The sequence below is a fragment of the Cupressus sempervirens genome, chromosome 6 (genome assembly GCF_028749045.1).
Source record: "Cupressus sempervirens isolate cs-2001-9-10 chromosome 6, ASM2874904v1, whole genome shotgun sequence".
Lineage (NCBI taxonomy): Eukaryota > Viridiplantae > Streptophyta > Pinopsida > Cupressales > Cupressaceae > Cupressus > Cupressus sempervirens.
This window is the reverse complement of record NC_143123.1, coordinates 265,743,605-265,750,358: the sequence shown is the minus strand read 5'-3', so window position 1 is coordinate 265,750,358 and position 6,754 is coordinate 265,743,605.

The window sequence follows — 6,754 nt, the reverse complement described above, 5'->3', positions numbered from 1 at the left end:
GGGGACCTAAATAGATTGGAGCCAACTAAAATAGAGGATTTCTCCAAAAGGCAGGGCACTTGGATTCTGTTGAAGGAAGGAGGGTTTGTCCACTATATGCAGGCTATGGTGGGCTATGTTAAGAATTGTTCACAACAATTCATTGCTAGCTGGAAGGATAGGTGTGTCACCATAAATGACATTATGTTTCAAGTGAATGAGGAGTCTATTGCCATGGCGACGAGATTGGACATTACTAGTAGGAAATGATGGTGGCGGATGAGGCAAGTATGACTAGTTTATTTAGAGGCAATGAGGTCCCAGACTATTATTGTGGTGGTTTTAGGAGGGATAAACTGCCAAAACCCTGGGACAATGTTTGTCTAATGATTATGAAATGCTTGACACTAGAAGGTAAGCACAGTGTGTATTACTTTTACCATTTCCCACTTCTTAACCATTTTTGTAACAAGGAGCTTGTTTGCATTCCTTTCTTTTTGATGCATGTACTTGAAGAGACTGTGATGGATGTTACATAAAAAAGGAAGAAAGGGGCCAACTTCATTATCCTACACCAAGGGCTCATGTTTCATCTTTTCCAATTTCACTTTGCCCTTTTCCTACCTAGTGTGATTGCAATTGACAATGTCCTCCCCTCTAGGGATCCCCTACACTTGGAATTTTCGGTGGCAGTTTTGCCCTCACCCCTTAGCCTTCCCCTAGCCAAACCCCTGTTAAGGGTAGGAAGAACAAGATAGCCCTGGAATTGGCTGCTAATAAGAGAATTAAAATGGATAAGAGGGTGGAGGTGAAAATTTGGGATTTAGATGAGGAAATTGGTGGGGGTAGAAGAAGGTTAGGAAGAATTACTAAGACCCATGAAAGATTTAAACAATTGTCTAGTCGCTCTCAGGTGGAGGAGGATGACACCAACTCTGAAGAGAGTGACAAGAACTTAGGGGATGACTAGGAGAAGGGGAAAGATGAAACAAATAAAGAGGTGGAGAAATATGATGATACCCTAGATGGTACTTGTAATGTTTTGTACTGTTTTAGTAATGTTCCCAAAAGTTTCAGAGATGCTCCCGAATGGTTTCGGTAATGTTCCTAAAAGTTTTGGAGATGCTCTTGAATGATTTCGGTAATGTTCTCGAAAGTTTTAGAGATTTTTTGAATTGTTTTGATAATGTTCCCAAAAGTTTTAGAGATGCTCTCGAAAGGTTTTTTCTCTATAGTTGATGACGACACTTACCAATGGAAAGTAAAATAAAAATAGGTTTGAGATATATTAAATCAATCGGAACTACAAATACAAATATTAACCTAGGCCCCATATTAATTAATTAAAACAACTAATTAAAGGTCCTTGTATTATTTAAATTCTAGGACTAGTTAATTAATTAATTAAATTAAAAAATTACATTAAAATTTGGGGACATGACAAATCCTCGCTGCTCAAAGATTGCTTGCTCTCAAACAATCCATCATCTAACGAAACACCAACAGCTCTAGGGTCCTAAATCAAATGCGTAAGCAAGACAAGTGAAATGACATCAATCCTTTGTAGCACCGCATTGCTATCAAACTTTCGCTATGCTACTCTGATAAAAATATTATTGTATCCTGAGTCACTAGGATCCCAAACCAAAAACGTAGGCGAAATGAGTGAATTGTCATCAAACCTCCCTTTCACCCCACTATCATTAAGCATCCATTGTGCCACTTTGATATAAACATTGTCGTAGCCTTCACCAGGATCCCAATGACACAAATTGATGAAATCTTTCATGTCATTATGTTCAAAAATCTCTTTGGGTATGGTCATGCACATAGACGCTAATGCTGGCACAAACTTACCCACTGACACAACCACAACAATCACTATTATATTCCTGATGGATGAAACTTTGATGAAGAGAGCTCTAGTGGTGAGAATGTTGACAAAGGGGGCCTTAGTTGTGAGTACTTTGGTGACAGGAGCTTCAATGAAGGGTGTCACGATGATGGGAGCCTCAACAAAGAGTACCTTAGTAAAGGGAAACCTTGGCAGAAAAAACATCAACAGAGAGTACCTCAATGACAAATAATTTTTTAGCTACAGATAAAACCTCAATGGTACATAGAACCCTAGTTGAAGCCTCGATGATGGATAGAGCCTCGACAACGAACAATGTCTCAATGGCCACAAATGTAGCTATTGTGACTGATGGAACCACAATGATGAACACACAATGATGATGGAGATAGCTATGACATTGTCGATGGACACAACTACGACGATGGATACAGACTTGACTTTGATGACAGATACGATTATGATGGATATGAACTCGAAATGGACACAGACTCGGTGTGGGTGACGGATATGAACTCGACAATGGACATGAACTCGACGTCGGTGATGGACATGACAATGAAGGACACGAACTTGACAATGGACACAGACTTGGCTTTAGTGATGAACACAACGATGACAAACATGATGATAGTGACAGACACAAACTCAACGACGGACACAAACTCGACATCGGTGAGAGACACAAACTCAATGTTGGTGACAATCATGATAGTGATGGACACGATGGTGACATACACAATGGTGATGAACACAATGGTGATAGACACGATGATGATGAACATGACAGTGACAAACACGATGATGGAAGACACAATGGTGACGAACATGGTAGTGAAAGACATGATGACAGTGATGGACACGAACTTGATGATGGACATGAACTCAGTATCGGTGATGGATGAAATCAGTTTCAGTGACTAATATGACATTGACAAACACAAACTCGACGTTAGTGATGGATATGACTATGATGGACATGATGGTGATAGACACAACAGTGATGAACACGATGATGACAAACATGAACTCGATGACAAACACATTCTTGATGTTGGTGATGGACATGACAATGTCGAATACAAACTTGACGTCAATGAAAAACATCATGATGATGGACATGATGGTGACAGACACAATGGTGATGAACATGATAGTAACAAACATGACAGTGATGAACACGATGGTAACATGCACAATGTTGATGAACACGATGGTGACAGACATGATGACAATGATGAACACAAACTTGACGATGAACACAGACTCAATGTTAGTGATAGACATGATGGTGACGAACATGAACTCAACGTCAGTGATGGACATGATGGTGATGGACACGATGATGATGGACACAACGGTGATAGACACAATCTCAGCATCAATGATGAGAACAATTGTGACAGACATGATGATGGTGAGGGAAACACAACCTTAGCAACGAGAAAGACCGTGATGATGGAAATTGCTTCGATGACAGACACACAACCCGACAAGAAACACAACCTCCGTGACATACACAACCTCAGCCACAACTTTGGTGATGAGCACAACTTGATCCTTCCGTGTCTTCACAAGATCCATGCAAGCAATTTCTTCATTTTTTTGGGTGTTCTCCTCATGTTGGTGTAGTAGAAAGATTTAGTGAATCCTTTTGGAGTGGCCCTATAATCATGCCTTCATTCTCCTCATGTAAAGCATCACCCTTATCGTTGTTATCCATTTTCTCCCACTTGTGCAAATGAGATATTAGTTTTTCTTCACAATGCTTGAAAACATTACTGACCAATCTATATGTTGCTATAGAGGGAATAAATTCTAGATTACAAACAACCCATAACATAGATATGATGGGTTGGGATATTTCATCCATCTCTTCAATGCATGAAATCACAAGACTCTCCATAGCAACTGAAATCTTAGTATCATGATCTTCCTTGATGTGACCAAGAAGTGAGAAATATATCATGGACCAAATTTTGCAATTCGAGATCTAATAGAAGGTTACTTACTTTAACATTTGCACAATTCTCTAACATTGTAGATCTCCTACCAAAAGGGTCACTACTGAAGTCATCGAGACTCTGAAAGCTGTCAACTATCAATTGCAATATCTCTATCATGGTGTTATCATCACAAGGTGCTTTAGGAGTTGAAATTCTCAAGACCTCACTAAGACATGTTGCAACTACCAATCTTTTATCCTTGTCATGATGTCTTAAAAGCTTGGGTTGACTTAAGGCCTCCTTAATCGGTGAGAGGATTCTCTATATAAATCTTGAAGGTAATTGGTTCACCTAACACAAACAAACTTCCAATATATCTGATGGAAGATCAACACCTCCACTGAGCTCTTTGTTAATCTTTTGTAGTGCCTTCAACCACCACTCTCCATCCCTGTTCGAGGCCATAATGTGATCCAAGTATCAAAATCTCTCAATCATCCTAGTAAGATGGCAAGATCACCAGCTCTGATATCACTGTAATGTTCTGTACATTTTTGGTAATGTTCTTGAAAGTTTTGGAGATGCTCTCGAATAGTTTTGATAATATTCCTGAAAGTTTTAGAGATGCTCCCGAATGGTTTCGATAATGTTTCCAATTTTTTTGGAGATTTTTCGAATGGTTTCGATAATGTTCTCGAAAGTTTTGGAGATGCTCCTGAAGGTTTCTGCTCTAATACCACTGTACTGTTCTAGTTCTAGAGTTCCCTTATTAAGTCTTGTAGTATGCTTTAGGTAATCTTGTTGTGTGCTTTAGGTAGTCTAGTTGTGTGTTCCAAGTAGTATTCCTCAGTGTTTCGGGTGGCCAGTGCTTCAAGTAGTTCTCTCTTCGTGCTTCGGGTGGCCAGTGCTTCAGGTAGTTCCCCCTCGGAGGCCGTATGGTAGTGTGGTGGTCGTACAGTGGAATATCACTATGGCCATATGGGATGGAGGTACAATGACCATATGGTGTGGGGAGAAGATAAGTCATATAGTGTGATAGCAAGAGTACAATTACAAAGTTGTCCAAGTCGTACCATTGCAGTATGGAAGATGCACTTCGTGATGTGGGGGATGGATGGTGTAGGGATAGATGAATGCTAAGTTATGCAACCATAAATTTACAGACCCAAATTTGTCAATAAACCAAACAAGAATGTAGATTGAACACAAATATCCTTCAATTAATATTTGCAATAAGATGGTGCTCTGATTTACTAGATCCGAGTGAAATATTACATGCAACGAAATAGGTGAGGGTTGAATCCCATCGAAACCAAATATGCCAAGTTGGGAAGATCTTTCACTTTTGAAATTGCAAACAATAGAGAATCCTAATGAGAATTCATAGTACAAAATAAATAATTAGATTGCCTATCTATGACTACCTACAAACTGTGCTTAAATACCCGTCAGGGAAAACCTTTCCGAAGTTGTATAAAGATAGCCAACAACAACACTTACCAACATAAAGTAAAATAAAAATAGGTCCAACATATATTAAATCAATCGTAACCACAAATACAAATATTAACTTGGGCTCCATATTAATTAATTAAAGTATCTAATTAAAGGTCCTTATATTATTTAAATTCTGGGACCAGTTAATTAATTAGTTAAATTAAAAAATTACATTAAAATTTGGGTACATGACAGTACTTGGGATTTTGAGGTAGATAATCCCATCATGGACCCCTCCCTTGACCCCACCCATGTTTCTGCTACCATCATCTAGCCTCCAACTGACAACCAGGAGAACTCCAAAACTGCGATTGACTCCCTTGACACCATCTCCTCCCCAGTTAAAAAAAATGGTCTGGTAAACCTAAAGGCCCTTGTTAACAATCTTGTGGTGCAGGACAAGAACAAAACTTTGGTGAGCAATAAGGCTTTAAAGTTGGGTGCGGAGGAAAAAGGGGAGGTTACCCACAAGGATCTCCAGGAGCTCAAAGACAGGTGCAATACTATGGAGGAGGGCTTCACCCTGTTCTCAAAGTTCACCCTTAAGGTGACTTATGCAACTACCACTACTCTTTAGTTGTTAGCTAATGTGTCGGAGGAGGACAACCTGGGGAAGGAGGACTCAAAGCTTCACTATGGCTTCCTTGTTGAAGATTGGGCCAAGATGCTCCTGAGGAAAGAAAAAAGATGCCACTTAGTGGCCTTTTGTTTTCTGCTATGTTTGGTATTTTGCTGGTTTTCACTTTCCATCCTTTGGTGATGGTTATACGTTTTTGGTTAAACTTAGTTTTGGGCTATAGGCAGTACGATGCAATGACCACCTATATGCTTTTTGATAAACTGTTAAACTCTGTTGGTTCTAAGGGTTGGATCCCTAGAACATTTAATTACCGTTATTCTGTTACTTATGTTTTGATGTATATCGTTAAAGGTGCTGTGTGTGATAGCTTGCTAGCTTTTTGGTGGTTGTGCCACCACTGTTGTAAAGGGCCAACCTCCTAGTTTTGGTTGCTTTTATATCAAAAACATGCATGTCGGTATAAAAATATCACAATAAGCCAACACTTTTATTTAAAAAATAATAATTACTACTAATTCTCTAGATTATAAAATGTATAGTTATTCCTATCGACTTATCGATTTGTGTACAAAAATGTACTGCTAGTAAAATAAAAATTTGTGCCAAAGTTCATAATAATAAATAAAGAGATATAAAGCTTACAAAATGGACAAAAGCTAAACGCCAAACTCATGACTATAACACACTTCCACCAATAGTATTAGAAATAATTTTTTTAAAGTTCAAATAAAAAATTAAATGTTATGATTAATCAATTAAATTGAAAAGTTGTTTGCTAGTTTTTCTAATGAAGGAACTAATAATAATAATTAGAAAAGATAGATAAATAGATAAAATTTTAACGTCCACGAGGCTAAAAAATAGCCTATGGCAAACTTAAGTAACAATGTTCACTTT